The sequence below is a fragment of the Anopheles nili genome, chromosome 2 (assembly GCF_943737925.1).
Source record: "Anopheles nili chromosome 2, idAnoNiliSN_F5_01, whole genome shotgun sequence".
NCBI lineage: Eukaryota > Metazoa > Arthropoda > Insecta > Diptera > Culicidae > Anopheles > Anopheles nili.
The window spans coordinates 33,131,468-33,142,561 of NC_071291.1; positions in this window are offsets into that span (position 1 = coordinate 33,131,468).

An 11,094-nucleotide genomic window follows, 5' to 3' on the forward strand; every position below is an offset into this window, starting at 1 on the left:
GGTGGGAGAAGGCGCTTTTGTTGACGTCCGAACAAGGAGACGTTCCGTTTGGTTGTTCAGCGGTGTTCGAGTGATCACGCACTTCACTTAACCATCGTTACCGGTCACCGTTTCACTGTCACTGGCATCAACCGGAAGCGGTGCGTTTGGCGAAAAAAAAAACAGGAGAAAAAAAACACTATCAACACTCGCCCAGCAGCACAACGCGCCCCCTTAGGGCACAAACAATCATTCGCGTCCACCGCGTGAGCGTTTAGATCGTTAGCTGAACGTCGTGTAAGGGCAAACAACCACGCACACGGAAACCCTCAAAATCACACACTTTCACGGGCCCACCGAAACTACGAAGCCACTGCGAGCGCTCTCGCCGGACACACACGGCAGCACCATGGGGCACCCCAATTTGCACATCTGATCGACGCCACTTTCCTAAAACATCACTTTCACGCAGTGCCGCAGTGCGCGAATGGGCTTCCACAGGCTGCGAGACTGCCAGAGCCAGCGAAGGCTGTACGATTTTGCAGCGATCGTCTGCGAAGTCTGGAAGCGGACCGCGAATCGCGAAACCGAGCACCGGTCGAGTGTGAGATGCGCACCTTTGGGCTGCTGAAGGAAAACTATGCTGCCTGTTGCACGGCGTTGTGTACGCGCGCGCCCGCGCGCACGAATCCACTTGACGCATTGTGTGATCTTCACGCGCGAGAGAGAGAGCACGCGGAGTTGTCGGAGAGCGCGAGAAGCTTTGTGAGAGCGTTGGAACCACGATCGTGCACGATGGAGAAAGGCAAACGCGGCGCGATCGAGCGAGAGAAAGCGATCATGCGAGCGAGCCGGTTCGTGGTTGCGTTAACGGAAGAGAATGCTTATCAGGGTGAGCGAAAGGGTTGGTGCGCGATCGCGCGATGCTCTGGGCCAGATATAGAAAGCTCGATGAAAACGGGAAAACTGAGGTGTAAAAACTGCGCCGAGATAAGCATGAATGGTGGCTGCTGTCAGGTGGCCGGGTGGTGAAGGTGTTGTTGATGCGATCGTTTCAGGGCGGGATCGCGCTTGAAGGGAATGAATGGGTCGTTTGAATGCAGTGCGAATGTTCGTCACTCAACGTGGGTGATTATTGGGATCGATATGGTTACGCGTGGGTTATGAAATGGCATCAACAAGGACACTGAATCACCTTTCTGACTCAAGAATATCCGGTGACTAATGCCTTACGGAAGCTGTTTGAATTTGGCTTTGGATCGATCTGATTGGAGAGATACTTTGTTAGATCTGATGTTACTCTTATTTTGTCAATAATGTGATTATATTTGGGGTTTTTATTCAAAAGATACAATTTCTGTCAAATATTGTCGAGAGATATTTTACGAGGATATATTTCTGAGAAAGGGACAGGAATCAAATCCTCTTTTGAGGTTGAACCAAAGTGTAACTAATTTGGCTCATAATATATTGAAAATGTATCGAATATTCGAAGCATTTCTCGTTCCTGAGAGAAAGAGCCATAAAGGAACTTGAACAAGGTGTGGCTTCAAAGCCGCCCAGCTGGGCATTGTGATACAATTGATGGCAAAGATAAATTGTGCCGGATTGAACGATCTTTGTGTTCATGAGCGATCGTGACAAAAAAAAACATACGCTGCCAACCAAGTCGGGGGTGGAATGCAGCGAGCAGCGAGCAGTTTTTTGCGTTTGCAACCGGATCCTAATCAGCAATGCAGCGCCACCACGAGGCTGCGAAGCGGAAAAGCACCACAACAAACGGCCCCCGAATTTGAATATTCAACGAGCCAGTTCGTTCGGTTCTCTCGTGTGACATTGGATGGCACTATAGATGGGGTGAATCTGCATGAATTTAGCCGTCGACCCGGACCTTGGCCAGCCACCGTTGAGCGGCACCTGGTGAGGGAAATGGGAACCATTTAAATCCGCTCTAACTCGCTCAAACGCGATGGACACAACACACAGAAGAAAAAAACCAACCCACACGTGATGGGTTCGAGACGAAAACGAAACCTGCCCGTGAGAGTGGCGTTTCGGTTTTGGGGAAGCTGGTGCCTTGCTGGTGCGCCATTCAGCCCAACCCAGCCCGGGTGGAGTTGATGAAAAATCGAGGAAATTGATTTTTTCACTCCCGGTTTCGATCGCTTCGGCGCTTCTGCCGTGCTGTCACGGCGCCGGAGACACGGTGTAATGGGGAAAATAAATCGCACTCGCGTCGGAAATGGGCGTTGGCTTGAAAGCAAAAGTGAATGAAATGGAGAGTGGATATTGGATTCGGGCGTGATGAGGCATTCTCGTGCGCCCGGAATCGCTTTCGGGGCACCGTTTTCCGGCAGTGAAAACAGGCGGAAAAAAAAGGCTACGTCTCAGGGAGTTAGAATTTATGGAACCCGCCCGGTTGACCTGCTTGTGCGCGCTCGGTGTACCAATTATTTCACTTTCTCCGCGCTTCGCTTTTAAATCCAATTTGCTGATAGGAGATTGTATTTATTTTCCACCAATCAGCCGCAGTAAAATAGAGGGGGAAAAAAGCCGAAAAAAAAATCGAAAAGCAAAATCCACCGCGCACCTTCGAGGCGAGAAAAACGGCTTCCCGCTCGCGGCGCTCGCGGAAAAGTGAAATCCAGCCGAGTTTCCACGCTAATCACCGAAAAGCGCGTTTGACCCACGTCGAGCCGGCCAGTTTGATTAGCTTTTCCCGAAGCGCTTTCTTGGTTCTAATTAAAGAAACGCGAGAGAAACACTAAGACTAGCCTTTTTTTGTCGTTGCTGCCACCACTCCGTTATCTATTTCAACCGTTTTCGTCACCACGGCCGGCGGAGAAAACGTCACCATGTCGGCCACTTTTCCAGCCCATGAAGTGATAATAGCTGAATGAAACCCCTCCCCGAATCGAAAGCTACCAACGTAGGCCATGGACGACGGTTGCTTCGATCGGACGCTCTCTAAGGGTGGCCATTTTTTTTGTCACCCGGCGGGTGGCTTTGGGTGGGTAAATTGTTTGATTTCCATCAAATTTTCCCACACCGTGTGCTGCACGGTCGTGATTCAAAGCCGACCGGTTTCCCGCTGGTGCCGCGCTGGTGGACAATCAATTAGCCAGGCTGTTTACAGGCCCGGTGTCACGGGTTGTTAATAAATCATGCACACAATATGATAGGCTCGCTGGCAGTGGCTTTCTTCGGCCGTTTATTTGAACTTCCACTCGTTTTCCACGTTTCCCACTCGCGCCAGTTGGCTGGTGCTGGAGGAAAGTTTGCTTTTCCGAGCGGTGGAATTCCACAATGGATAATTGAATTCTGGCATTCCATCGCTTCCCTCGCGAAGGTCGAAGGGAAATCGAACGTCACCTGTGGCTGTGGCTCGAATGCGACTGCCCGTGGTTTTGGTGGTGTGTTTTTCTTTTCCTCAGCCCTTCACCACACCAACGCCAGGAGCTCCGAGTCCGAGGCCACCGTCAGTGGTAGGTTCCTTACCATGAGATCATGTGACCACCAGCAACAAGGAATCACTCTCCCTTTCCATGTGCAGGATCGTGCCGATTGTGCAAGCCTCCACGAACGTGTGTGTGTGTTGCTTTCCCTCGTGAAGGTCGAAAATCTCGACGGGCGGCATCTTATCGGAGCTCGCACCGACGATGAGTAATGAGGGAAACGGTTTTTAATGGCACACAGATCCCTCGCGATTCCTTTGCGATGGTTGCAACGTTTTCGACGGTTGCGAATCGTCTTCAAATTTTCGCTCGACCGTCTCGTCGATCGCATCGCTCGAGCGCAAATGTCAAGACGATCGTCGTGCGCGTGCACGATCGGTTCCGTTGGCCGGTTGGATGCTGGGTGCCCGTGGGTTTCCAGCAGGAAGTGACATTTAGCCGCTGATGCCGCGGGCCATGTACGAACGGACGAACAGGACGGATCCTAGAGGTCACGGCGTGTCTGGGAACCCGCGGGCATGCCGTACGGGGGTTTGTGAATATTTTCAACGGGTATGTTTTTATTGGCGATGCGCTCCATCACGGCGTGGCCCTTCAGCCGGTGCTGGGGTTTTTTGAGGCATTTTCGCCGACACACTCGGGCTGAAGTTTCTCTGCTTTATTTTGCCTCAATTTCAGCTCACCAGCGGATGGGGTGATGCACTTTCTCCTAAATCAAAGCAGTAAAGAGACTTCATTACGGTGGTTTTCAGATGATTCCGTCACCCGGGTGCTTCCAAACATAGGCAAATGTTTGACCCACCGTAGGTGCCAGAAACGGATCGCTATGAATGTTTCATGGCAACCGATGAGCCGGAACCTTGGCGGAATGGGCCACGGAAACGGCCACGATTTCAGAAGCGTTCCCGGGTCTTCTAGCGATCAGCAAACAATGGCTCGAAAGTGACCATCACTGGCGTGAAGCATCCATCAACACGGATAAGCACTACGGGCGAACGGGGTTTTCACTCGCGTTCTGTCAATAAATTCATTCCACACGAAGCGAGAAAGTGCTGAAAGCTGGCTTAAAATGCAATGCAAACCTCCCCCCCCCCCGAAATCGCTCGTTCTTGTTTGTGGATTGTCCTGCGCCGCCGTAAAAGCTGAATCTCCAACTGATCTCGCGAGGTGGTCCGGTTTCCCAGCCGGCTATTAGCGGCTATCGTAGCGTTCATTATGCACTGCGTTGAGTCGGTTGAGAAAATGATACATTCCGACCGGCATAAGCTCAGGAAGCCCGTAAATGGCAAGAAACAAGCGACATACCGAGGTCCGTTTGTTGCCCTCTTGTCGTGTACTCAGTCGTACGAGGCGCTTCGTCCTTGAAACAGGGTTCTTCAGCCTTCTGCAGGCCTTCGTCGGTGACGGTGAACTAGTTGCGCTAGTTTGCGCCGGCGAAACCTTGCACGCACCATCGAAAGTCCTGCAGCGCTGTACGGCTGGTTTAGGGTGCAACAAAAAGTGGTCCGGTAAGTGGCATCCAAGGTGAATTAACATAAATTAAACGCCCTAGAACGAGAATGCGTCGTGCGCAGGGTTTGTTGCACGTAAAGACGATGGCACTGAGCTACGAAACGGATGCTTATCGAAGAGGTCCAAGATTGGTGATTGATAATGGAGTAGAATAACGTGCTGAACAGCCCTTCGAAGAGCTGTTGCAACATGAGTGATAATTGAATGCAAACACGAGTAAAGCAAAGTGTAATTTACCTTCATCTGAAGCAAAAGTATTGCCTCAAATCGAATTAGTTGATGCATTTCTCTCCCATAGAGCAGCTGTTCAAGTTAATCTAATCACGACCAAGCAAGCGAGAGAAATGAAGGATTGCAAATAATTCAATTCAACCACCGGCGATAGCAGAATGGACGCTTTCTCCTTCCCCATGCGTGGCTAAGCAAATTAACGAAGCGCGTGTCTTCAAAGCGGGTGCTTTCTTTTCTGAAATCTGCGCACCGTAAGGACTAACAATGTATGCGAATGTTTGGGGTGAAAATGAACCTCCTAAGAAGGTGCTTTCGACAGTGGCAGAAAGCTCGCACTGATTCGTAGCTCGTCTCGTTGTCAGCTCCAGCGATAAGCCCGAGACTGCGGTGTTTTAGAGGACTCCTTTTCTGCGCCCTAGCGCCCTAGTGCGGTAACGGAGGTACCACGAGCTGTACGATGGCAAATGGACCATAACTCTCCCGGCTCGTGCCCATTAGCCCTTAGTTTTTCCTTCCGGAAGACCGAACCACGGTTCGGCAAACGGTTTCGGACACATTTGTAGCCGCTACAAATTATTAGCGATACGTTCGCTGGGATGAGTTTCCGTGATAGCGATCTTGCGCCTGCTGAAGGGCACCCGTGTTCTGGGTGGGTGATCCGCCTGCTGGTGAGTGAAATCTCTTGTTCACAACCCCGACCAGTGTTTCGGTTGCTTCCGGGGGTGTTTCGGGAAATTTTCGAGAGTTTTGCCGGTGCTCGAGCCACCTGGGTGGTTGGTCGCGTGCGGAAGTAGGTGTAGCAGAGCGCAGGAAAGACACCCGAAGGGCTCGTAGGAGTATGCAGAAGGCACCGGGTAAAGCAATAAACCAAAGGCTAAGTGAAGCTAATGGGACCCAATTAAGGGGTTCGGTGGATCATCATCATCGTTGTCGTCGTCGTCGTCGTCGTCGTCGACGGTTGGGTTGGTGTTGGCGGCCTCGATGAAGCGATCACATTGGCCAACCCGTACCCGGCGGGTTCTAAGTCTCGCGCTTAGTAGGCCTCTAGAACATGGCTTTGCTTTACATTTGATCGGTGGCCCGTTGCCCAAAAAATGTTCGCCTAACGGGATCGATCCGCGTTCCGGCGAGGTCAACGCCGCGAACGGGAAAATGTCGAAAGTAATCATGTCATCGGCGTGATCGTGAAGCGAAACCGGCGTGCGGGTGAATTCCTCGGATCGATTTTCATGCTTGCGATTTCTGCTACCAGCCCGTAAGTGTCCTGTGGGCCCTGTGGGCCGAGACGCGCCACCTGGCGTTGGGCGCAGGAAACACGATAGGGCTGGCTCCGGGATCAGACGATGTGATCGAGTTTCGATGCGAATGATTAGCGCCGGGTCGGTCGTTGTGGCGGATGATGAGCGTCTGAAATGATACACCGCTTTTGGAGCGACTCGTCGCAGGTATCGGTACCGTGCCCTTCGGATCGTTAGCTAGCGAAATGATTGCGCTTGCTCCTTGCGACTAGAAGGGCTTGAATGGCAAAGTGACGAAAGTGGCGCATCGGTCGTATTTCACCGGCACGGTGTTTCACTTTCATTGCAAGATTTTGCATTCGAGCGATGGCCATGGTATTGATTCCACCGTTTCGCGATGAAGGTGAAGCAAAACGAAAATAAACAAAACTCACATGACTGACTTTACTGACGCGTCGAAAAGGGCTGCGAAGGTTGCAACCTACGGTGCAGTGGGTTTTCCTTCGTGAAGCTATCAAATCTCCTCCTCTCAAATGGCACGTTTGCTCACTGATGCAATTCAGCGATTAATCTCGGTGGGTTTACACTGAAAAAAAAAATGCACCGCCATTCTCACACATTGCACCAAGTAGAGGCATAAATTCCATCGCAAGATAATGCCACACTAATGCACTTTCGACCCTTCACACTCAATGAGGTAATTTTGCGCCAATAGACACGCCATCAAACAGAACGCGAGCACAAAAGAACACTTCGAGCGCGATAGACCAATTCGCTGGAGACGTTTATGACGCTCGAGTCCTAGCTCGAAGGGCTTTTCACGATCGCCCAACGGAACCGTATGTAGAACGGTACCGATTGCGGTACCGGCATGGCGCGTCGATAAGCACCGATGTTGGGGAGAAAAAAACAAGGGAGTGCTTATCTTACGACCCGCCGGAAACGGCCACGAAGAATGCGATTCACGGTGCACTTCAAAGCGCACAAGGGATCCCGTTTATTATGATCCACCTCGATCCAGCGATGCCCTTCGACGGTCGAGGCTCGATGCTATTAAAAGTGAAAATTGGCAAAAGGTGCGTTTCGTTCTTTTCCCTCTTCCCGATCGCCCGGTGCCGTTTGTCAGCGGTCAGCAGCGATCGCGGTACCGTTGGGTTTTGCGTGCGGATCTTCCGCCACGATTGCGTCCGCTTTTTCCGGGCCCTTTTTGCGCCGCGCACATATGTAATCTCTGCTCGCCTACTGGTGGCGAATGTGCGGTGTCGGCAGTCTCGTATGATAAATGCGGGAGCATTAATAATTCACCACTTCCTAGTCAGCACTCGCATGGAACGGGAGCGCAGCATAATAACACTCCCAAAGGGGGCCGAGGTCAATCGTCCGAAAGGGTGGCAGATCGCGCCCGCGAACCGGGAACCGCGACGGGCTTGCGCCGCGGGATTGCATTCTGCGCGTGGAATTCCAATCCATTCCATCTCATTTCACCCTGTTGCCAGTTCCCAGCCCCAGAACGCTCGGGTGATCGTGCGAACTTGCGAACGGAACGGACCAGAAGGTGCAAATGCAGCGGGACCTGCAATGCTGCACCTAATTCAATCAAGATCTCATTTGTTTGTGCCTTCCGCGCATGCAGCCCACTGCCCTTACCCTTCTCCCCGTTCCCCTGTGGCCTCGACACACCCGAAACGCAATCCAGGTCAACCGGGGCCGGAATCGCCCTCGGGAAAACCGGCCCGGTCCAGGGAAACTCGCCATTGCATTCGACTCCTCGGATGCTTACATAACGCTAGGGATCTTGGCTCTTTTTTGCAGCTGTGTTCTCTCTCTCGTTTTCTCTCACTGCCGATTGGAGTGGCCTCGTTCTGGAACACGTACGGCCGAGTGCCGCTAGCTGGTCGTTGGTGCGATTTGCGAGAGAAATGGTGTTCTGGCAGGATCGATCTGGGGCCGAGGCGAGGTTTTCCACCAGAGTCCGATTGGGTGCCTGCGTTTCCTGGCGTTGCACCGGAATTTGCCCTCACGCGTCGTGGGCTCTACTTTGGGAAGCTCGGAGAAGGGAATTTTCACCCGATTTGAGGCTGCGTTTGGTGGTTTGGGAATGCAATTTTTTGTCAGTGAGTCTTCATTGAGGTGAAGCTGTGAGGTTGTGAGCTTTACGTTTGGGGTTCAGGATGTTGACATAAAACTCCGATAATTCTATCACAAATTGGACGAAATTTTAGTAGCTCGAAAGGCTACTATAACATGATCAACGGTTCAATTGCGAGTCGATCATACGTAAGCTGTGCATGAAGCTGGAAGCCATGGGCGTTTGATGCAGCCGATGCAGTTTCGATAGGGCATTCATCAAAACTAACTTCAGTTTTCGGCGCCGGCGGTGGGTTGTACCTGCGCTTAATTACTTTGACCCTCTCTGAGGCGAACGTTACACAATTTGGTCATCGGCCAGCGTCGAACGCATCTACGCAATCTCAGCAGTTAGTTCAGCCGATTAACACGATGTTGTAGCATCGCAACTCAATTTTTGTTGTGCCTTGCTTTGTCAGCCTCACTATTTGCGTTGCTTCGATTGCATTTCCACAAACCGTTCCACCGTTCAACCGTTCGTTCGATTCCTTGCTGGCCTCAAAGCCCATCGATCGGCAGCCAAATAATGATCAGTCTTGTTAGCAAACGTTTGGCTGGTGGCTTGGCGATCGGGGAAATGCTCGAACTTTTCTCAACATTTTGCTACATCTTTTGAAATGTGCACGTGTGTGTTTTTTTTTCTAGACCCATCTCGCTATACCTCGCTCTTTTTCTCTTCAACACGCATTAGTAACACAGCACCTATGGACTGTTTGCCGATCGTTTGCCGGCAATGTTGGCAGTTTAGTGTCTGCCTTTTTTTTCCTCCTCATTCTACGATCGTTTGTGATCGTTTTTGTTTTACTCTGGTTTGTTTTTTCTTCAAACAACGCAAAGCGCATGTTTGTTGATGCGTACACACTTTCTTCTTCTTGGTCACTGTTTCACTTTCGTTTCGCTCATTTCTTGCGCGGCTTTCCTCACACGATCTCATCATAGCTGAATCGGCAGCGAAACGCTTAATTGCACGTTGTTGATGCGCACGTCGGTGGGTGTCGGTGGGTCCATGCCATTCCGATCGGATTGCTCGCATCAAGAAAGTGGAAACAAGCTCGCGTCTTTCCAGCACGCGTTTTGCAGATGTTTGGAGGAGTGTGCGGGATTTCGCGACCACGCTTAAATGGAACCGATATAAAGGAAACCCTACTATTAACGGTGATCCATGAAGGTTAGCCTTGGCTGTGCTGGAGCTAAGGCACACCAACAGCGAAAGAGTGATGTTTCGTAGGTAGATTTGACTGCACGAAAAATGTGCGACTATCAGTCTCCATAAGGACTAGCTTCTCGACTAACTCACTCACTCGGTGCGAGATCGTCAAAAATATGGCACACTAGGATGGCTCCACAGCTGAAATATGTGCCCGAAATGTGTGTCAAATCGGTAGCACTAGCGACCGGGAGTTGCGTGTTTGTACGTACGTGCACATCTTGCAATTGCGGCTACAGCTGCAGCTGCATCCGCATGCTAACACGTCTGTCACCGGGCTTCCCATGACCTTCCGCTGCGACATGACGCAGTAAATTGTATTGTTTTCCGAGCGACAGCGGTTTTCATCTTCAGCAAGCTTTCCACGGGCTGCATCGGGCGGGCTGGTCGTGATGCTTACTGCAGTGCGTACATTGTCGAGTGTGGCTTATTTTGTGGGGTGGAGAAAATGCACTCTCCCTGCACCGGTCCGCGGTGGTGGTGGTTTGGAGAAATGCATGACAGGGCGGTGGTAAGAGCGCTCTGACAATCTGATAATTTGCTCGATTCGGGGAAAACGAATCTGGATCACGCTGGCAGAGTGTGCTTGTGCCACAAAACGGATCACAATCAGATTGGGTTAACATGGCTCTTTGCATGTTGTTCTTGAAATTTACGCAATTTAGGGCAGAGGATGTAAAGGAGTCATTTAAAAAGTGGCGAATTGTGTAAAAACGGGTTGCGTTTATGATAACCTGATGAACTGGAAGTTTTTTATCAAGCTAACAGAGCGAAAGAGGCAATGTATCTTAATAAAGTCACTGAAAATATTTTAATTGGCATCGGTGTATAAATATTCTTCGATTGGCAGAGTTCGATTAGTTATTAGATTTAGTTTTAGCAATCATATCCATGTTTCATTTTTATTTGATGCTGTATGAAAACAGTAGTTTCTGTCTTTGTAAGCGTCTTTCTTTCTTTGAAACATTCTTACACAAAATCGAAATTTAACTTAGATGATAGATTGTTTAAATATGGATTCAGAATATAATGCCTTGTGATTTTTTGACTTATTTACATTCAAATAGTTTAAGTTATATTGAAAATATCATACTCTAGACGAATTAAAGATAGATAGATCAAGTATAGCGTTAAGTGAGCGATGCATTTGAGGAGTTGTTTATCTGTATCAAACCGCACATAACGACTCTTTTCAAATCATGAAGGTGTTTAGCAAATTGCATACTACCTGGCGAAATGATATTCATACTCGAAATGATCTCGTCAAGTATAACAGTATGACAACATGAACAAAAAACTTGGTAAAAAACTTTCTATCTTGCTGATTCCGAAAATAGCTTAACTT